Source organism: Sinocyclocheilus grahami, unplaced genomic scaffold (assembly GCF_001515645.1).
Source record: "Sinocyclocheilus grahami isolate Dianchi unplaced genomic scaffold, SAMN03320097.WGS_v1.1 scaffold136.1, whole genome shotgun sequence".
Taxonomy (NCBI): Eukaryota; Metazoa; Chordata; class Actinopteri; order Cypriniformes; family Cyprinidae; genus Sinocyclocheilus; species Sinocyclocheilus grahami.
Genome location: NW_015505315.1, coordinates 2312424 through 2336729, shown reverse-complemented (window position 1 = coordinate 2336729; position 24306 = coordinate 2312424).

Below are 24306 nucleotides of genomic sequence, written 5' to 3'. Positions count from 1 at the left end.
CCTAAGACTGAACTTCCAGCCAATCAGCAACCTCGGGAAACCCCTTTCGGCAACCAGACAAGGAAGGGAACCCTGCACACAACGCAAGTAATGCGATGCGAGGGTTAATTAAGTGATTGATGGTTGTTTAGGTCTTTGCAAATTTGACATATTGCTGTAAACTTGTGATTTCACATTTTCATCCTCTTAAACTAATTATTTCCTCACTTTCTGTCTTTCTGCAACTTGTGTGAATGCGTGTGTTTATGTGTTAGATTAGTTATATGTCTTAGATTTATCCAATAAAGCCTTATTTATATTGAAAAGAGAAGTTTCTTGGGTTTTGTGCTTACAAGTTAATGTCTTAAACTGCCGATCTTGTTACTGTGCTAATTAATAGTGTTTTCACTATATTTTGGATATTAATATCCATTGCAGAATTGATGTTATACGGCCCGTTCAATGAATCGCTGGCCGTCTCAGTGATCAGCCGTAAAACAGTGATTCTGTCCAAATTCCCTTTAAAATCTTAAATGATTCCCTTTGAGCTAAATTGACCTGTTTCCCTTACATGCTGAACTATCCATAATATAAACCAATGGGAAAACACAGATGGTTACTAGACTTACTGGACCATCTCATTGTAGAATTCTGAATAGGATTCAAAACCTCAAGCATCAGAAGGACTGGTATAAGAAGGAAGCCAGGACAGGGAAATGTAAACTTAGTCAAAACAAGACTATTACAAAATAAATAAATAAATACATGTCAAAATAAAACATTGCATGAACTAAAAACCTCCACAAAATGACATGAAAATGTATGCTCCACACTGCTGTGCAGTTGATGGCAGTAATGCACCAAAATTTGGTTTGCCATCCATCAGTAAATCTAAGTAGCAGAAGAACATGAAAACATAGCAACAGCTTGTATAACTTTTACAGTTGCAGAGTGTTTAAATCATTTTATCATTGGTTGTTCCACTGGTTGTCATGGCAGGATTTCATAGACCTCTGAGATTTGAGCTTCCTGAGTTTCACCTAGAAGGTAGGGGAGTTTATCATCGTTTCAGATGGAAGTCTTTGTGGTGCTCATGAAATAATGCATGCATATTGTTGTGTAAATCTTATTATACACTGTAAAGGCAAATACATTGGCTTATGATATATTACTATGAGCATGCATATATTTGTTTCTATTATACTGTATACATTGATTTACCATAACATATTTTGTATTGTGTCTCTGACCTTTAAGAATATGCATTGGTATGCTGAACTATGTATTGGTTTGCTATGATCTGTTTTGAACGGCTGCCACATGCATTGGATAGTTTGTATACAATGGGGTTTTTTGTCTATTTGCTGATTTATATGCTTACTGGGATTTTCAAAAAATGCTTCAGTATTGAAGTGATGGCATATGCATTGGATTACCATTATCAGTGAATTTGTATCACTGTCTTGCTGTCATTTATTAGTTTGTTTATCTACTTATTTTTTAGGTAATGGTTTTAAAAAAGGGTTGCTGCTTTAAGGAGAACAATGTATTGACTTTCACAGCTTGAATTTCCAGTACACTATTTATTGACTATTTTTAATTAGTTTTAATGGTGGGTCTGCTCTGCATACATTATTTCCAGATGTTGATAGTGCTGACGTTTATGCCAGCGTATGTGTACTTCTGGGTGTGTTCTAAAGGAATGTTGTTTAATTTGAAGATTTTGACTATTTGATTAATCTTTCAAATAATTAATTAATTAATAGACAACAGCATAGTGACAAAATCTCACAGTGAGCAGAGAGTGTAAGTCACTTAACTTTACTCATTCAGCATTCATCTAATTTATTAGAAAAAAAAGACAAATAAATATGAAATATTTATTCTAAGAATTTGGTGGTGGGCATTATCATTCCTATACAGCATTACTTTAGCATGGTTTTGTTAATGTTATTATTTGAAGCAAAACTGCTTAATGTATGAGTAGTGATTTGCACAAATGTTTTAAAAAAAAAACATTTTTTGTCTTCTCCCAGTGAGCTTTACAGAAGGGGAAAAAATGTATGCATAAATGATCAAAACGTTTTACTAAGAGAAGGTATCTGTATCTTTGACAATGAGAACAGCAATACATAACATAAAAGATGTCAGACAATGACATTCATTTTACTGAAGTGGTGCACAATATATAATTAGCACATGTCAGAGGAAACGAGTACTTAAATCTTAGTGTATCAAAATGATACAGCACTCCACAGAACACACTGTTAAGCCCCTTCATCAAACAAGCACTTCTTTAATTAAACCACCACAGATTGCCATCAACTGACTAATGGACATCTGATTACGCCAAAAAAAAAAAAAAATACTGATTTTTTTTTTAGTTTTTTTTCCTTTTTCAAACAGAATGCAATTATTGTGTGCTTATCGCAAGCAATTCTCGATGGGGTTTCCATAATGATGCTGTTCTTGATAAATCTGCACAATATTATTGTGCATAAAAATCTGCTGAAAGTTATTAAAATGTTTTTGAAATGTTTTTGAGCAACCTGTTCTTATTTCACACACGCATACTTTTGCGTATGAAAAAAAACATGTTTATATGTATTAATATTTTAGTACACTGTTTGTTTTTAGTGTCTCTTATTAAATATGCAATAAAGATTATGTCTGATTAATGATTATTATTAAAAAGTTGTTACAGGTAGCAAGCGGGCAAGAGTAGAATGTTTTAGGGGGTGCCTCTGCCCAGAAGTGGAAGAAATGTGATTAAAGCCTAGACATGCTTATATGTGACCCTGGACCACAAAACCAGCCTTAAGTGTCAATTTTTCAAAAGTGAGATTTATACATCATCTGAAAGCTGAATAAATAAGCTTTCCGTTGATGTATGGTTGTTAGGATAGGACAATATTTGGCCGAGATACAACTATTTGAAAATCTGGAATCTGACGGTGTAAAAAAAATCTAAATATTGAGAAAATCGCCTTTAAAGTTGTCCAAATAAAGTTCTTAGCAATGCATATTACTAATCAAAAATTAAGTTTTGATATATTTACGGCAGGAAATTTACAAAATATCTTCATGGAACATGATCTTTACTTAATATCCTAATGATTTTTGGCATAAAAGAAAAATCTATAATTTTGACCCATACAATGTAATTTTGGCTATTGCTACAAATGTACCACAGCAACTTAAGACTGGTTTTGTGGTCCAGGGTCACATATAGAGTGAGTAAAATTTAATACTTCACAAATTGTACTGCATTTATGGTTATTTATGGTGCATTTATTTATCTCACTTCAGTACATTATCAGTGGTCATTTAGAACTGATGAGACAACTTTAGAAAAGCGTGTCAGTTCGTCTCTTTTAATATGACAGTCTCATCACCAAAGCCACTTAATACATACCATGACACGATTGCCAAGGACACTGATGAATGAGTTGTGTCTCCTCACGTTCTGGCTCTGAGGGAGTCCTTGAAGCCTATTCTGCTCTTTAAAAAAAACATAAATATAAACTCTCCCCTTTGTTCCCTCATGCTGCAATTATTGACATGATTTTCACCCTTTATCTTTGCATGACACTGGGGGAAATGTGAGCAAACTCTTAAGAGTGGTGGCATGGAGAGAAGGGAGACGCGGCACCTTCTTTCCGGACACACTTGGTATGCAAGGCACTCGACCAGGCAGCCAACGGGTCTCTGCTGCAAATTTACTCACATTTGTCCAAATTTGCTGGCGCGAGACAGGAATGGAAAGACAATCTTAGGCAATGCTATAAAACTGATAAATCATAAACAAACTTAAGTGAAAATGTTAATTTGGTGTAGTGGTGAGAGGCACAAAAAGAATGATTTGCAGATGCGTGAACATAGTTTGAAATGATATATGACACTCTCATCAATGGTAAAATCATGGCCATTATGCATAGCCATCTGCAAATGTTCTCTTGATTACAAGTGATTGTTAAACTGATGATAATGAAATAATTATTTTCAAGAGGGCGATATAATAGTGGAGTAATATTGTGTTAATTGAGTAGATAAAGAACGCATATAGAGAACTCACTCATCTGGACAGGTAGAAAGGAAGTACGCTGTCACCACTCGCTTGGCAAAAATAATGCAACATAAGCCCAAATATTGCTAGACTGAAAAAGAAGCCAAAACACTCCAAAAAATATCTAAAGATTCTACTGAGCCATATTGCTGAAATAATACATTCCACCAATTTCCTTGTGATCTATGACATAGCACACTTGCTGGGGGTGGTTAATTTACAGAGATGACAGAGATCTACTGGCTGCCCATGATGAAGCTGTCAGTAGTTTCTTTTTTCTTTCCTTTTTTTCCCCACGCAAGTTCCAATTTTCAGCCTGTCCCCTCTATTCTGTCAGATTGCTGCAACGTGTGAGACTAATGGACACTCTGAGAGGTTAAAAACTTCCAAAAATAAGCATAACCTTTATTCTAGTCTCTATGACGGATTACACAATAAATGCAGGTTCCAGCACAAAGCTGATAATGCGGAAATATCTATGCTACACTCTTAAAAATAATGGTGCTTCAAAAGGTTCTTCAAGCGATGTCATAGAAGAACCATTTTTGGTTCCACAAAGAAGCATTCAGTCAAAGGTTCTTTAAAGAACCATCTCTTTCTTACCTTTTTGTAATCTGAAGAACCTTCTTTTGCCACAAAGAACCTTTTGTGATCTTCAGATGTTAAATGTTCTTTATGGAACCATTTGGACAAAAAGGTTCTTCTATGGCATCGTGAAGCACCTTTATTTTTAAGAGTGTAGGTGTTTCTGGCATTCCAGTAGATATCATCAAGCAGAGTTGCCATGCCTGTTCAAACTAAGTCAAAGAAGCGTTTTTACATTAAAATATTCAGTTTAACGATTGCTGTGTACAAAATTATTAGTACCCAAAAGTCCTAGCCTTAGGTGAATTTTGCCATTTTGAAGCCAAAGTATGTCAATTATGTGATTTGTGCAGAATCAAGTATTGTAGTTTTTGTGTGCTGGTGGTTGGGGAATCCATTCAAAACACAATACAACTGAAGAGTTTTTGCATTTAATGAGACGTGTATTATATATCCATTCAAATGTCAGCCTTTTGTGAAAATGGCTTTTGTTGACCGGCCAAAAGCTTATAGGGAAACTGTGTTTCTCTGAAGCACTACAACATGAATGATCTTGCTTCAGTTCACAATTCAATGACACAATTATATAAGTAAGGGATAATGTACATCCAGCCGGTTGTTATCTCAGAATAAACCCCGACAGGGTGATCAGGATCAGTGATCTTGTATCAGCCTGAAGGGGTTTATTCTGAGATAACAACCGGCTGGATGTACATTATCCCGCTTGTTACTACTTGCCACATAAGTAAATAATTAGACGCGAAATATTGATTTGAGTTGAAATATTTGAACGCAAAACTTCCGTGAAGACAGCAGTTGCGAGCAAGCGGCAAATTCAAACTAGACGGACATTTAAGGGAAACGGTGTAGTCAAACCACTTATTACACAACATTTCACCACAAAAATAATTAAGGCAATAAAAGAATTAAGACGAAAATGTTTTAAAACCTTACCAGTTTGTTAGTTCTCATAATCCATTACAGCGTACAAAACAATCATAGCAAAATGGCAGCAGCTGCGTTTGTATGAAACGAGAGCGAGTCCGCGAAACCAGGATGACAATTAAATAATTGTACACCATTTTGAATCGAGTTTTAATATTTTATTAGCTAAACAAACGCAAAGCTTCCACAAAGAAAAAATAGTTCAAGCAAGAGTACAGCGCCGACTGCTGTTACCCGGATGAGCCTGTGTTATTAGCTTTTACCGGTTGTTATCGAGGGATAACATACCTCGGAATGTCGCGACTGACCAATCAGAATCAAGTATTCCACATAGCCATGTAATAATATTATATAATAAGTATATCATTTGGCCTGAAGACCCTGCAGTAATCATTATATGGGGTTATTATTATGTGGGGTTCTTTTTTTCACATGAAACAGTGTTATCAAAAATGTATATTCTGTTTTCTATACAATCAACATTCAGGACAATCATTGGCAGTTCAGTTGCAATTTAGCTTGGTTCATTATAGACATATAAACACGTATATCAGATCATGATTTGAATCTGTCCCTCTTGCATATAAAATCATAAATTACTGTACTAGACTATCATGACTCACGATCTTGGGAAGAAGTGCCAGAAATGTCACTGGTGCCCCTTAAAAAACATGTGAGCAAAATGTCTCATTATTGTTATTATTATTTAAGCTTTCAGTAACATGGAGTGTCTCCTTTTACTTTGGAGTGTCTTATCTTGGTTGTGCTGTCTATTGTGCCAGACAGACACCCATATGAGCATGCTGATGCTTAGATTTAGGATGTTTGTAATAGAGTATTTGTCTGTAAAACCAGCCTGACATATGGCACAAACACACATTGATACTGACAACACAAGTTATAGTAAATATTTTGTTCTCCTTGAAGTTACCGGCCTATGTATTATTGACATCTAGCATTGTACTGTATATCTCCTGCTGTCCATTATCCCATAAAACCTTGCAACCAAATACATTTTTTGGGCAGCAACCCCGCTAGTGATCTACTGAACTAGGAACATACCCTTGCACAATGACAAAAACATTATTCATTTATTTAGTTACTTATCAGGCGCGCGACTTGCTATAAGTCCATGAGTGCAAACCAAACAAACACCATGGTTTTCAAATATTTGTTCATGCAAAATCCTGGCTTGTGCCTTAGCATGTAAGCTGACAATGATGCTGGATTGTTTGTATAATAAACTAATTTCCATGCCAATGATATTGTGAAGGATGGATCAAAATATATTCCATACAATCAAGAATAGTGAGTAAAGAAATGGTTTCTACTACTGCAGAAAATAAAGTTTAGGTAAATTTATACAGTGGCCTATTTTGGTATAATGTTGCATTCTGTTTAAATGTCTGGTACAAATTCACAACTGATGCAGCTACACTATCAGTACTGAGCAGAGGAAGAAAAAAAAGATGGTGAAAGACTGGATTGATTGCAATTGTTAATCAAGATCCAGTTGAATGCACCCCAAGAAAGTGCACTTAGTGAGAGAGAGGTATGCTCCATCAACTGCTAGAATTTGATCCCTCCATGAGGATTAGTTTGTAAAGTTTAAATAAGTTCCCCTTAACTATTTAATGTTTTGTAATAAGGGTGAGCATAAGGGAGCAGGCACACAACATAAAGCAGTATAGGGCCTGCAAGCTTCTCTGAGCATTCAACCCATTCTATTGCATTAAGTGAATATTAGCTTCACACCACATTATCCAGTGAGACGCGTCAACCCTTTTTGTACGCTTACATATTATTGCAAAATGCATTATTGCAACTAGAATGGGTTTATGAAGAACATCATACCTCTAAACACATAAAGCTGCCATGACAAAATATTTTTTATTCATTTTGCTGAATGTCATTTATTTTGGAGTGGACAAGGTCTGTTCCTGCTTCTTGCCAATTATACAGTTTATCTTAGTGAAGTTGACAAGGTGAGTGGCATTTCTTGTGCCACAGTCTCTGTTTCCAATTACAGTTTTGCAAGCTGTTTTATTTTATTTTTTAAACTTCAAATGCATTATAACTGGGGTGTTTTTAAAAGAATAGTTCACCCAAAAATGAAAATGCTTTACTCCCACTTTTTTATTTACTCCCCTAGAAGTGATTGTCTGTGTAGCACATACATACACACACACACAAAAAATTTAAGTTGTAATTTTTCATACAAGTTAGTAGATAGTGACTAGTACTTGTCAAATGATTAACAATGACTGGTACAATATAACAATATATGTGCAATATGCCAGTTCTTATGAAGCCCTGAACCCCCCCAAAAAAAAAGAATGAAAAAAATGAGGTTGCAATTCGTTTAAAAGCTCTGAAATGTCATTCACACTTGCCTATATTCAAACATCACTGGTTGTTTGAGCACTATGGTGTAGGGCAAGATTTTTAGCAGTTTTAGTTTATTTTTCTCACACAGTAGACATGTGAAGAAGCAATATAGACTATTTTTATAGACATTTTTTTTTGACAGCCACTGATCTATTTGTGTGTGTGTGTGTGTGTGTGTGTGTGTAAAATAATCTCCATTTATATTTTACAGAAGAAAGAAAATCATACAGGTTTAGAAACAACTTGAGGGTGAGTAAATGATCATGGAATTTCTTCATGCTTCATTATATTACTTTAAGTTTTGATTTTATTTTATTATTATTATTATTATTATTATTATTGTGCACTTATTCTGCAACTTCTTTTTTCATTCTCTCACCTCGATTCTCCCTCACACTCTGTCTGTTTCCTTGGATCCATGCTTTACATTCGTAAGCAGAAGGTTTGGACAACTGGAGCTGGTAGGAAATGTCGGCTGTTGCAGCATGGCAGAATTATTAATGTCACCCTGTGACTTACCCATATGCTGTTGTGTGTGGAGTCAGCATGTGCATCTGTTTACTCCTTCCACCCAGACACTGCATAAATATTATGCACCTGAAAACCCAGTCTGCAGCCCGAGATCAAATGATTCCCAATGTCTCTTTCTTTCTTCTCTGAAAACAAAGTTTGGCGACGCTTTTGCCTAAAGACACATTTTGAGATTGGGCGCTGGACTAACTTGATAAATGTTTAATTCCTTTGTCCCATGAGAAATTCATGGGCAATTCTGTAATCAAATAGAGGAGAATAATGTGACAGGAACAGGGGAAATTGTGCTCAGGAAGTCCATTTTCCTGGTTGGTATGGAGATTCTCTCCTCCACTCTGCTCCCTCTTTGGCAGCTTGTGTCAGAGAAGAGAAGCCTGTTTGGCTGAAAATGAAAGGGCCCCTGATATTTGTGCTGGAAGATGGATTTCTTAGCGATTCTGAATGCAAAAGTAGAGAAGCACAGCATTTTCCAATCATCTTGCCGAGGCCATTCAGCATCTGATCAGCAGGTGCCCAGGTCACAGGGCATGCAATACCCCATACCTAACAATCACATGACCAGCTGGCACACCAACCCTCACACACCGCCTGCCACCAGCCTTAGATGAAAGACAGCAGCTGCCAGCGAGGAGAACATTTCAGAAACAAAATGGACAATAACAAAAAAACATTTCTTCCAAGAGTGGAAATGTTTGTGGAATGCATTTTGTAATGCATCAAAAGAAATAGGATTTAAAGGGTTTATAATATGCACACATAACTTCAGTTAAATTATTTCAGTTAATTAAGTCAAATTCATAGATCCATTAATTAATAACTTTAATTTAATTTATTAACTTTAATAAATATATCCAGTCATGGCCTAATGGATAGAGAGTTGGACTTGTAACCCAAAGGTTGTGGGTTTGAGTCTCAAGTCTGGCAGGGATTGTAGGTGGGAGGAGTGAATAGCCAGTGCTCTCTCCACACTCAATACCATGACTGAGGTGAGACCCTTGAGCAAGGCACCGAACCCCCAACTGCTCCCCGGGTGCCGCAGCATTGGCTGCCCACTGCTGTGTGTGTGTGTGTTTGTTCACTACTCACTGCTGTGTGTGTGCACTTGAATGGGTTAAATGCAGAGCACAAATTCCAAGTATGGGACACCATACTGATTGCTCGTAACAATATATGTCTACTCATCTGTTTAGCTGTGCATTTATTGAATGAGCACTGTGCGATGTCCGAACTGATTGCACTATATTTTATGTATAATCGTTTTCTTACATTCATTTTAAACCTCTTAAATCAATGTTTTAAATCATTTTCAAAGTTTTTAAATTCCTTGTTTTATTGTTGTGATTATTATTATTTATTTATTTTTTCTTTTATGTAAAGCACTTTGAATTACCATTGTGTATGAAATGTGCTATATAAATAAACTTGCCTTGCCTTGCCTACTTTCTTATCGTCCAGCTCTAACCTCCTAAAAATGGGGAATATAAATATGAATATAATTAATTTCTGGAGAGCTGCTTTGAAACAATATGTATTGTAAAAGTACTATACAAATGAAAAAATAAATAAATGAAATATGTTATCTATGACAACAGAAATATATTCTCTATATAAAGTAAATGCTGTTGAGAAGCTACACATGCTTACCAGATAACATATCTGTGCTTCCCTTCACTGTCCAAACATGCATTATAAAAGATCCATTAACGTGCTTTAATTACATTTGTCAAATATCAAAATGTAGATGTGTCACTAGAAAACAACAGAAAGGTGTTTTCATGAGGTACTATTATGAACAGCCTATCTGAGAAAAAACAAGTTTTACTATATGCATCATTAGACATTTTATCAAAAATGTATGAAATATGAGCGTTCCTGTAGGTTAACTGGTAGAGCATAACACTAACTATGCCAAGATCATCAGTTTCCAGGAAACCCGTGCATTCACAGCAAAGCATCTGCTGAATTCCTTTTTTTTTTTTTTTACAAAGCATCAAAAATCCAATTGAACTTATTCATGAATTAATAATAATGAATCATGTTGGGAAAATACTGGTGGTATATTATAAGACAACACTCTTTTCACACTTTCTGTTCTTAGTAGCACACCCATTTAACTGTATGTGTGTCTTAAAGTATGTACAATATCTCAATGAAGACCTACTGGTATTAAACACTGCGGCAGTTTGTTTCTGAGTTTTAGATTGCCGTCATAATCATAAATGATTACAAATGAATATAATTACAGTGTAAATTAAAATATTGGCCATGTATACTGGTAGTAAAGCATGGGCTCTGGCATTTCTTCTGTATTTTGCTCATAAATTTCTGATCATAATATCCACTGGTGCTCTGTGTCCTTGATGTGATTTACTCCTGCATTAATAAGTTGTAATTTATTAGCACCATGTTGGCCTATTTGAGACATAATATGCTCTGATGTTTAGCCAATTACAGTGCCACACTGAGAAACTGGTAACAAATTGGACAATACGGGCCTAATTAAGGTTTATTGGTTGTTGTGCTGAGGTGGCGTTTCGCAATTGTCTGATTTACAGCAGAGCTTTGGCTGGTGGTCATTGTCAGACTAATGCGTTATGGAATGGCACTTTAAAACCCTGTACTGTATCTTAAACACACACCAACATAAAACATAATTTAGGCTGACCAGCCCAAAGCTAATTGTAACAAGGCACTTATTGAAACTGTACAACCATTATTGGACGACTTCATCCTTTCTGAATTTTGACTCCTTTTTCAGAGATTCAAGATGGTAATTTTTAGTTTTGGACTATAGTGATTTATCAATAATATATAGTTCAGATTAAATAGCCATGCACCCTTTACTTCCCCCTAGAAGAATTTTCAAAGCTTAAATGTTTTCTAATATTTTTGCTGTAAGAAGGAAGTTGAACTTTTTGTGTGTTTATCGCGTTGATCTCTTCTCTCATAAGGGCTGAGCTAATTTCATTCTCTTAGCTGTTCAGCCGAGGTTTGCAAATAATGCTGTAATTTTCAGCTCGGAAGAACACCTGCACCTTTTGGGATTAGGGGAAAAGGTGGATGTCTGTTTAGAATGTACTGAGTCCCAGCACTGGGTACTTTAGTATAGGAGACAAGCGCTAAAAACAGCTTCATGTACAAAACAAAGAATGAAGATACTGAGATTGTTTAAATAGACCATTAGAATATTTGTCTGTACATTAAATGAAATAAATAAATACATTTTTAATAAAAAGGACGTAAATAACATGTAGTTTTCAAGGTTAAAATGTAGGATATGCCAAAAAAGAGCTCTGACTCCAGTGGGGTTGACTAGAGGAGATGAATTGTTTGAATACTCATTGTTTTCTTTGTCATTAACTAAGGTTGATTCAAAATGATCCTGAAAATGGCCACAATGGCTCAGCAGCAGCAGCAGCAGGTGATCGTATCCCAGCAGTGCCATATGTTTTTCCTGGCACATGTTTTGCCTCCTCCAGTCTCACAGAAGGCACATACACAAACAAACCACATTATGGTCAAGGGCCCCGAGGTGCAGGATCGGAAGACCACAGCGCACACACACATCCATACCCACTAGCACATAATGAAAATGCCCCTTACAGACACAGCTGATCACTGTCACTAAGTCTTTACTTTAATGCAGCCTTGATAAATGTGGATTGTTTGTCAGTACATTAATAACAGCTGCTCATATATCCCGATATTTATATATTTTTCAGGGTTCCTGGAATCTCCATGACCTGTCAGCAATTTAAAGGACTTACTTGTCTGTAAGTATGAAGCTCTTTAGTGCTGTCACGAATCCGGTCCACGAACTTTCCTATTCATTGACTCTCGCACTACACACTGTTGCACATCACCCCGGACTACATTTCCCATCATGCATTGCACTGATTGCACTCAGCACGAATTGCACACACCTGTTTACACTGATTGCACCCAGCTGTTTCATATCACTCCCTCACTATTTAACACTCACTCTGATCCCTTCCCTCTGCCGAGTATTGTTTCAGCGTTTATCACTCTCCTAGAGATAGCTACCTTACGGAGCCCTTGTCATTGCCTTAGCCCTAGTCATTTGCCATAGCCTTAGCCTTAGCCCTGTAACAGAGCTGACGAGACGTGAGACGTGCGGATCCATCTGCAAGCTTTATTGAAACGAAGACAGAGACGTGGTCATGAAACAGGCATGGGTCAGATGAGGACAAACAGGTATATGGTGGGCAAAACACAAGAATAGTCCTAGGGCTATTAACTGACGGCATAAAATGTCGAACAATGGCTTTACTGTCTGTTAAGATCACTCCAGTCTAATCTCGAGAGAATCGTCAATATTTCTAGTGTAGACACTACAAACTTGGCTTTCTAAATCTATGTAAATCCGAGGGATTACGTGCAGACAACAGTACAAACATAATGACAGGTTGAAGGCTCTGAAACATCAAGCTAGCATGTTTAAGGGCATGAGGAGGCAGGAGGCTCAGAAAGAAGGAAACCATCAATAAACTTGTCCTGAAGTCTTTACTGAGGTTATATTAGTGCAATCTATCAATAATGTAGTGGGAAATCCATAATGTACAGTGGAATTTCACCCCTGTGTGCCGTTCTTTTTATGAAGTGCAATCTCTCCTGCACAGCTCTGTTCTGTGGGTGCCATTTTTCAAGCACTCTGATGTGGAATGGTGTTGTCAAAAAATATAAAAACTCTGTATCGTCTGCAATTGTTATGCCATATATCCATGAACAGAGCCTGCCACTCATTTTGAAGCCAAGACTATTGACTATGTGACTCGCAACACCACCAAGTCAAACTGAGCAAATTAAATGCTGTTTAATGATTTTTTTTCTTATGTTGGTCTAAGGGCTGTAATTGGACCAGGCTTTTGCACTGTAGACTTGTTTTAGTGAATTTTAGACTTTTGTTTTAGATTTCTTGAATTTTTTGGGGGGGTAGGGCACAATTGCTTTGCAGTTATTCTATTCGTACATGCAAATGTGAAACTGAATATGGATGCAGAGAAATGTGGCTACAATTAAAATAGCTGACCTTCAAGAAAGTGCATTAATTTGAGAAGATGTATTTTACCAAATTGAAGCTGCTTTCTGGGAGATATATGTCAGCAGTGCTGCTCGAAATGCACCTGACAGAACTCATACAGTAGGTGTCTTTTATCTTAGTGTGCATGATGAAGGTGCATCATCATAAGATTCTGATGGTGACACAAATATCACTTTATGATTCTCATAATAACCATGAATCAGTAAATAGCCACAAATTACTAGTGAGGTATGACATGTCAGATGAAGATGAGAGTGACAGCATGTTCAGCACCTCTAAATGTTGCTGCATAGAAGCTCAGCAAATACCCAACTCTCCCATCTCGCCTTCTTCAAAGTTCTTTCAAATGTGCTTCTCATCTTTGGAGAGACATGCTCCTTTTGAACCCTCTGCAAGACAAAAAGAGCTTTCTGAAGGAATAATGGCTGTGTATATGGAGTGTGTTGTGAGGAGCTGTCAGGCAGTACCTTTAAGTTGATTTGCAAGAGTGTCAGAGAAGCGGGGCTTTGGGAGGTGAATCATGGATTGTCAGAAATCAATTCTCAGGGCCATTCTCCTGAGAGACTCAGAGCCATCAGGCATGAGAAAATAAATAGACCCAATCTTAAGAACACATATTTTGCAACATAATGTGGTGCCCATATGCAATAGTATAATTTAGCTGCAAAGGGTAGCATTTGGTCAACAGGAAATTCAATCTGATTTTTATTTCCACAAATCTTTTTTTATTTTTCTCCCTCTTAGTTTATTTTTTATATTTATTCTGTTCTTGCTGCAAGATAATAAGATGTATTGAACTTGGGAGTAACTCAGGAGCTGTTCGCTATAATGTCTTCAGGAGAACCCCAGGCACGTTAGGTATTTGTCATTCAATAGTGACGGGCCAATTTCCGTTTTCATCTCTTCTGCTTTGCATTTCCACTAAGGCTCATTAGGACTCCCATATTACCATTCACTGGGGCAGGTAAAATTGTTTGTCTCTAAATGACAGGTAACATTGTTCTGATACCATTCATAGCTGTGGCTACTAAACACATATGCAATATGATCATGATGTGCAAGAGAGCACCTCAGGGACTGTTTCATTGTTCTCTGTTTTTCAGCGTACTGCTCGATGACACAGTTATACACCAGATTTAATCAGCGCTTGTTTCAATATGGATGTTTGTCATAAAGATATACCTGTTTTCTTTGGCTTTCAGGGGCCGCATCAATAGGTTGTATTACTTACCATGCATTCATGTTTGTTAAAACATTTGGCAAAAGCAGAGTGCTGGATTTGTTTAGCCCCCCTGGGATATTTTCTCCTGTAACTTTTATTGTCACTGAGGTAATATATGAAATAAATCCTTACTGACATTCCATCTGATCAGCTACCATCAAATTTACTCTCTTCAAGGAGGTATGAGCCAGCCCTGATGCAGCCTTATCACCTCAGCTCTGATTCTGATGTGTTTACCTCTCATCTCGTTGATTCAAAATTGAGTTATTGCCCACCTCTGCTTTGTCCAAACATTTTCAAGAAATGGAGCTCTCGAGCAAATGTAAACAGCAGAGCTGCTTCAATGCTCCTTCTGTTTGTTGTTGTTGAAGTGAAAAAGAAGGAGAGAGCTGGAAATGAACCCAGCTGTGCTGATCTCTAGAATGAGAAGTCCACAGTATGAGTTCACTGCCTGAGATTTAGCTCTCAGTGGATTAGAAGTTTTCAGACTCGGTCCACTCACAAAAAAAAAAGGAGTTAAAAACAGACATGATGACTAATCACTGCAAAGCCAAAACTAGTACTTAGCCAGCAACCAATAGCTCTCACCAGTTGCCCCCTAATGCTCCAGTGGTGACACAGATTGCTGACACCAGCTGATAGTGAAGAGGCCATAGTCAGGTTTCCATCAAAGCTCTTCAATCTCTTGATCCTTGATCTCTATATGAGGTAAAGAATGCTTCAGCACTAAAAGGAAAGGACCATGGACAGCTCCATACGAGGTACCATGGACAGTTACACGGAAACAGCTGTTTTACTGTGTGCTAGAGCAGGCATTCCCAAACTTTTTCATGCTAGGACCCAACACGGAAACAGCTGTTTTACTGTGTGCTAGAGCAGGCATTCCCAAACTTTTTCATGCTAGGACCCACCTAGAGAGGTATAATTAATCTTGAGAACTGAATAAGGTAAATATAATCAAATGAACTTTTTTTTTTCTTTTAGTTAACTTTTTTCCTTGTCACATCATTATGTAGTACGGGTATGTTTGTTTTTGTGTGAGGAGCGCAGCTGATCAAAATGTGTCAAATACGAAAATACAAGTTGTGTCTACCAACTTAATTAAATAGGTACACTTCTGCACACACACACACACACACACGCATATATATATATATATATATATAAGCAAGCTCTGGAAATGAATCCTTAGTGGCCATAAGTGGGGTATAAAATTTTACACCCTCTGTCTTACATCACTGGCTGATCCATAATGATGGTTTCTGTCAGCCACTATGCGACGAGGGACATAGGGGAGTGAAAGATTATTAGATGTTCTTGTAAAGACTTCATGTTTGCTGGGAATTTAAACTAGACATATAGTTTGAGGCAATAGATTGTGATCGGTGGCCCCGTGATTGTTAGAGTAGATATTGATTCAATTGATTTAGACACGCATCGATTTCAAACCCTGCTCGGGAGATAGAACGAATATCGAGGAGGCTGACCAAGTTAGGAAAGGAACTAATAATGCGTTTGCCAACATCACTTCCCTCTCTAAACATATACATTTATTTTGACAGCGGTATACTATATTTACAGACATGTGTTAGTGAGATGTGGTAAACAGGCTTGCTTTCAGTCCAGAATTCCATCTACATTACAATGTATTTGTGGATGTAGACTCGTCCACGTTGTCCACACACTTAGAAGGGACTTTCAGTGAATCATGAACTCCTGTAAGAATATACTCCATAAAGTTTAAGTAGCCTGGGGGCCATTTTACACACAAGTCGAGCTGCTTCTCATGTTCCATACAGCTACATTAATCCAAATATATGTGGATATAAGTATTTAATTTTATTGTCCCATCATCCTTTGTGTTTGCTAGCTGTGGTTTGGCCTCCTCCCCAGGCTTTAGCTTCCTATAAGTAGCTGGAGCAGGTCGGATTAATGATGAATCACCTACTTACTAGTAATCAATCAGGTGGGATTTCTTCTGCCTCAGTGGGATTTCTCGACTCTTAAAGCATCCAGGCCAGCTTCAGCCTACAGGACCACAGCTGTCTCTGCTGCCCTGCTGACAGCCTTTCTTAAAGAGAAATATACCCAATGTATGGAGCTATAGAATAGGTTTTCTGTGGTTTTGTGCACTTTGGTGTGCTAAAATGTAATGTTTATTCATGTTTTTAATGGTTGGGCAATATTCAGAATTTAATAAATGACACATTTTCAGTTTCTGAATATAAATTTGAATTGAACTGGCCACAGGAGGATATGATGCCTCCAAGTGCACCTGGGAAACTTGTACATCAAACTCAGGCATTCCTTATTATGATGTCATCATTACGATACACACGGAAACATAACACAGAAGGAGCTTGTATTATGTGAGTATTCTTTCACCCTCATCAAAAGTTTTTTTATAATTTTTGTATATATATATATATATATATATATATATATATAAAATATGAGGAAATACTGGAAATGAGAAAATGCATCTACCTAATAATTTAGGCATTTTAAATATAATAAAAAATGTCTAAAACTCCCATATAAGACTTTGTCAAGCCAACATTCAAAATCTGTCTTAACAAAAACTTACTAATATTCTAACGACTGGTAGTTGGCATGTAAGTTACTAGTTATAGTTAGTAGAATGTCTAAAGTGGTCTATCAAAATAAAGTGTTACAATACTCTATATAAAGTGATTGCTCTTTCAGACACACAACAGAATACAATGCCAGAAACAATGATGATTTTAAAAGCTCTGCTTGAGGTTTTTCCCTCTTTGTTGTCACTCGGCACACTCACGCTTAATGGAAACAGGTCCATGTTGAACCACAGACCTTTTGCCTCATGCTAGTTCAGGATCACACATTATATGTACCTCTCACAGCGGAATCCAGCTGAATATAGTGTGTGAAATGGTCAGAGCAAAACCCTCCTTTTTTGTGCTGAATATTGTTATTCTGTTCAAAGTTAGATCACACTGAGCTGCAGCATGGGGAAGCTTACTTGTTTAACCCGAGAATAACTGTTTCACTATGAGAGCACACATTCCCCCCCACATGCTACCGCTGGCCTTACAGTATCAGTCACGCCTGGAGAACTCCTGCCAAGCACTCTGCAGAGTGTGCAAACCACACACATCCACGCCGACAGAAGCACTGAAACAAAGCAACTCATGCAGGGTACTGTTATATACTTCTCTACAAATATAAACCCATACTGAGTCATAGGGACTCAACTCCTACTGCAAACCGATATATTAGACAATCAATAATATATGAGCCAACATTTTTTTTCCAAACCTGTTTACGGTTAGTAATTGTATGTAGTTCGCTGAATTCAACATTTTCAAAGACAGTTTTTTTGTTATTTGTCAAATATGCAAATTAACAGTGGACCATCGGACACAGCTCTACACCAGAATCAACTCACAATAAAACAACACGACAACATAAAGTCATTGGTAAAACGTACCTCTCACTAACTACATTTTTGCAAAATTCTAAAACGTACCTAAAATTCACTCCAGTTTCTAATGGAATTGAAAACAGGTGGCAGGACAACAACTTTTAATATCCCTATTCACAAATTATAATTACAGGGGCAAATTATTGATTAATAAAGACTTGTTTTTTTGTGCGATTCCTTGCACAGTTATGACCTCAAAACACATTTGCCATGGTGCATGATTTGTAAAGTAATACATTTTGACAGTTGCATCACATAATCAACACCATAAGTATTGCTTTTCTGATATAGTAAACTTGCTCGGTAGCTCACCTGGTAGGACCTGATAGGACTGCACTTTTGATGTGAAAAGCTTGTATACAAGTCCCATGTTTTCACAAGTTAGGATAAAAGAGCTTCAACAAATGCATTTTTTATCAATTTCCTTTTGTTAACACAATCAGCTAGATTAAGGGTAGGGTTTAGAGTCATTGGTATAATATTTTCAAATGTGACGTAGTATAACATTGTCAGATCTGTTTCAGCTAAAACATGCTTTTAGCTTTACTCACTGGATATTTCACTTCAAAAAAGTGTCATTAAATGGGCAACAAGCAATGCAATATTTTGTAAAACTGTCACCACACTCATGTTTTTCTAACGAGTCTAGGTTTCAAAACAAACCACTTCTACTTTGTCCCAATACTTCTGCTGTGGTCCACTTGTAAGTTCCATTTAATGTTGTGGGTTAAACCAGTGGTTTTGCGCACTAATTCTGTTGTGTTAAGGACTAATTAATTTGTGTTGTGGGCTAAATCCCATATGTTGTTAGTTAATCCCTTTGTATTTGTTATCTTAATAGCGCTGTGTTGCACCCCCACAAGTCTTACTGAAAAAAAGAACAGAAAATTGACATCATATTCCAGCTAACAAAAGTCTGAGCATGCTCCGTCACACCTACTCTATCTCTCTCTCTCTCTCTTTTTTTTTTGAGTAAGTATATGAATACATTTACACATATCTGAACCCGAAAGCTTTGGTCTGTGATCCATTTCATGCTGTGAGTTTTGGCCTGAACTGATCCTTTAAGCAAACCAGTCTCCATTGGTGGGCTGAACCTCAGGAGTGTGCTGCAGTCGCAAGGAGAGATTAACATGGTGGGCGAGGGCGATGACCTTCCTGTCTGAGTGAGATCTTCCCTGCCACTGATGCCAATTACACCTTCATGCCATCAGCTCCACACAGACACCCTCTGAACTGTACCTCTGTCCTGTAATCCCGTAGGCCTCTACCACCATCTCAGACACCTGGAGAGGAGAAGGACTTCCGAGCAATTACAACAGAGTCACTCCTTGTCTCAAAGGGTAATCTTCTATTTACATATCACTCTGAAGTCCTGCACCACTTCAAACCCCATTTGTGCTCACGCTGCTTCAGGTCTTGAGTTAAATGTTCTCTTCTTTTTGAAATCCTGTGGTGGAGGCTATTAACCAAGAACACTGGCACTATTAATTCGTTGGTAATTGTCACGTCCATGTTCAGAAAACTCAAAGTGGCTTTATTTTCCATTTCCGGAAACACTTAACTACTGCAGGTTAAGTCGTGAACATTTTTTATTTTTATCTGAACGTGACAGCATAAAAACACACTATTACATTTTGGCAGTGACAACTCTGTGAGCTCCGGTTAACAGAGTCACTCCTTGTCTCAAAGGGTAATCTTCTATTTACATATCACTCTGAAGTCCTGCACCACTTCAAACCCCATTTGTGCTCACGCTGCTTCAGGTCTTGAGTTAAATGTTCTCTTCTTTTTGAAATCCTGTGGTGGAGGCTATTAACTAAGAACACTGGCACTATTAATTCGTTGGTAATTGTCACGTCCATGTTCAGAAAACTCAAAGTGGCTTTATTTTCCATTTCCGGAAACACTTAACTACTGCAGGTTAAGTCGTGAACATTTTTTATTTTTATCTGAACGTGACAGCATAAAAACACACTATTACATTTTGGCAGTGACAACTCTGTGAGCTCCGGTTGCCACACACAAGCTTGTGTGTACTCTGTGTGACGCAGAGTAGTAAATGTAATCCTTTCTCTTTGTTAATGTAATAGATCCACCGACAGAAGCGTTATGTTTCCTCCCTTTCTGGTGTCTTACTGGAACAGAGAGGGGGAGGAGGGGAAGTGGGATCAGATGAAAACCTTTAACACAGTGAGCGGAAAGTGAATTGCCTTTCTTGCTTTTGCATCAACGTGGACTGCAGTTGTGGCAATCAAAGAGAATTTGAAATCAGATCAAATTCAAACCATTCCGTTTTATCACAATATTGTTCTTTAGATAACTCTTTAAATGAATAGTTCACTCCCAAATTACAATTTACTCACCCGAAATGTAGATGAGTTTGTTTCTTTATCTTTGGAGAAAATTAGCATTACATCGCTTGCTCAATAATGGATCCTCTGCAGTGAATGAGAGTCAGAATGAGAGTCAGAATGAGAGTCCAAACAGCTGATAAAAGCATCACAAAAATCCACAAGTAATCGACATGACTCCAGTTGATCAATTACTATAATGTTGTGAAGTAAAAAGTTTTGTTTGTAATAAACAAATCCATCAAAATGTTTTTTAAACTTCAAATAGCTGCTTCCGGCTAAATATGTGTCTTCTATCCATACTATTGCTTTCTCGTTTTATGTCAATTGATGGACTGGAATTGTCTGGATTACTTTTGGATTATTGTGATTTGCTGAAGTTATGTATTGCTAAATTTCTCAAGAAACAAACTCATCTACATCTTGGATGGGCTGCCATCTACTGACATGGATCAGCATGATCGTCTCTGAGTTTTATGTAAATTACTAGTCAGTTTTAGAGAACATTCTATGCTTTAATTAACTCCCTTACCTGTATAAAAAAAAAAAAAACTTGGGCATCACTACTACTGATATTTAAATATTTATGTATAGGGACACAAACACAATTTATTTCTTACTCTGTGCAACTTTTTAAATTAGCACCAAACTTCTTAAAGCAACTTTTAATCTGATTGGTCTGGGCACTTTTCAGCTAAAGAGCTTTTTACTAAGACTGTCCATATAGAATTAAAAAAAATAATAATAATAATAACAGCATTAAAAATAAATTACAAGTAAATAAAGCCTCTTTCAGGGAACAGGGCAATTTGGACCACAGAATGCCTCGCTCACACTCCACCGCAACATGATGTCTGTCCTGCCTCTTCACAGGGATTTCAGTTTAATTGCTTAATTATAAATAAATGCTTAATTATAAATAAACTCCCCTCTGGTGCATCACAGAGTTATCTCAGTGTGCAAATCAACCCTGCCATTCATGATATTTCGAAATTTGACTCAAAATCTCTTCAAAAACACATTAGCGTGGGCACTGGCTCTCTCTCTCTCTCTCTGTCTGTCTGTCTCACTGGCTTCCTCCTGGAATGCCCTTTAATTACAGGTTTACATCAGTCCACAAGGTCTATGGGAGCTGAACAGCTGCTCTGCTCAATGGTCCATTTCAAAGCGACGTAGCCTCCTGAAGTACCTGCGCGTGTCAGGCAGATGTTCATTAGCTAGCCAGCCTTTCATCTCGGCGCTGATAACAATGGGCTGGCACAGTTTCTTGTCCTTTCATGGTGGTGTCTCCTCCATCCTCTACAGTCTCTCCTCCCCTCCTTCCCTTCTCCATCTCTCTGTGCCAGAACAGCCCGAACAGTCAAAGTGTCAAAAACTTTCTGAAGTCAGACGAAGGGGCCATTTGACTGTAATAGAGGACTGGATTGTTCTTACAGAGCGATGAAAGAAAGAGTATAAGGTCATACAATACACTAGAAGATCCAGCATGACTTAATGTATTTTGTGTGTACTTTAAGGTGCATTTGTGTGTTATATTGCATGAAAGAAAGCAGAAAAAATGATGTTGCTGATTTTTTCTTTTTTTTAGTGCCCATTTAAAGGCAGCATATACTTGGTGGAAACACATCACTGTGTTGAGCCATTCACACAGAATAAGTCCACAATAGGTTTGCTCACCGGGATCCACTCCTAGTTTGAAACCAATTTTCAAAGAAAGCCCAATGGACTTCAAACAAATGGGGCATACTCTCAAATATCCATGCGGGTCAAAACATTCACATCTTCACTGGAGTGGCCCTTTTGGAAAAGACACGAGAGAGTCAGGATAACTTTTTTTCATATATCGTCTGGCTTAAAATAAAAGGGGCCACTGTGAAAAGCTCTAAAAACATATTGATGTGCTCTTTAACATTGCAGGAAGTATTATCCAGCATGATTTCATATAAAGTGCTCATAATATAATTAAGTGCTGTAAGAGGGCATTTCATAGAGAAAGAAAAACAGTAGGTTATGCTTATATTTTTTATTTATTTACAAAGAAGTACATCTTAAAAATGTAACTAAATAAAGCAATAAATATTTGACTGATTCAGTGTCATGAAAAAAAGGGTCTATTTTCCTCACACAGGAATACAAAATTAATATTGTATGCGTAGGATGACTTACAAACTGCTGCTTTAGATAAATGAGCAGTAATGTAGCTCTTTCACACTGATATCTTTGAAAGCTGTAGGAGGATCTGTAGCTAGAAACATTTTCTCAAATTGTGGTCATTTGTATTGGCGTATATTTTATCTTCTTCTGTTCTAATGTTGACATAATTTGAATTGCATTGTGTAAATAATGTCACAGCTAAAACAATAATTCAATACAGAGGAGATGTGGAATAAATACAATTTATTAGAAGATTGCTATGGAAACAAGCAATGACCATTTGATGTAAATTACAATGCAGTTTGCAAGTTGATGCCTTGAGGCACACTGCATAACCAGAATAGAAAAGTTTAAGATGCACTAAGGTATGTATTTGTAATATGGCAAAATTCAGATTGCAGTTTTAAGTATGTTGGAAAAACCCTGCAGAGCACAGGTTTTAAAATCTGCAATGTCCAATTCTTAGTTTCTCATTGACTGTGTTGAACTTAACTAAATGCAGTTGCAGCAGAAGAGAGAGGATGATTTGATATATTTTTCATTGTGTCACCAAATCATGTTTATTCCTGCCTACGTGAAGATGAACATCACAGTATTGTACTAATCAGTGAAACAACATCAGGCCTGTCACACACATTTAGTATGACTGTAACCATTCACAAATGACTTCATGCCTGATTACAACAACACAACTACATCCACAAATCAATGCAGGAATCAGGAAACAACACCTATGATTATAACTCAAGCAAGATATGCATTAGTCTGCTTATTTATACACAATATAGTGAGCTACATTCCTAACAGTAGTGCACAGGAGCACACGTAGCAAAAAATTGTAATCCAATCAGAGTAGTAATCTAATCAGAATAATCCTTATTCTGAAAGCATTAAAACCACAAGTTTTGTCTTTTGTCTTTTACAATATTGAGGTCACCACAAATCTTTATATGAAAATTATATACAGTATATATTCCACGATCATGCTTAATCTACTTGTGCTTCAAATCCATCTATCCTATGGTGCCACACACTGCAGGTTAAGGGAGCCTTTAAAAAGATGCATAAAAATGTCAATATACAATACTGCTCCATCCAACACCTTCTATCCTATTCATGATTGCAGACCCTGGTTGAGGGGGGGGGGGGGGGGTTTTTAAATACACCCCTAAAAAAAAAAAAAAAACCCCGGGGGCCAACCTTCCCCCTTTGATTCATTTAGTGTGATGGCTCGCGCGGGGCGGGGGGGGGGGGGGGGGTTCTTTAACTACAGCTCTAAAAAAAAAAAAAAAACTCCGGGAGCTCAACCAATGAATAGTATAGTAAATCAACCTTATAATAAACAACTTAATTGATGAACACTACATTTTCACATATTACACCGAAGAGAATGGCATAGTTTAGCTCTAACATTAATAATATGATTAATACAATATTTTTAGTTTTGGGATAAAAAAAAAAAAATATGACATAATAGCTCATTGTCTTCCCCCCCCCCCCCCCCCCCCACCCCTACACCCCACCACCAAATCTTATCCTCAACACAAACAAAATAGC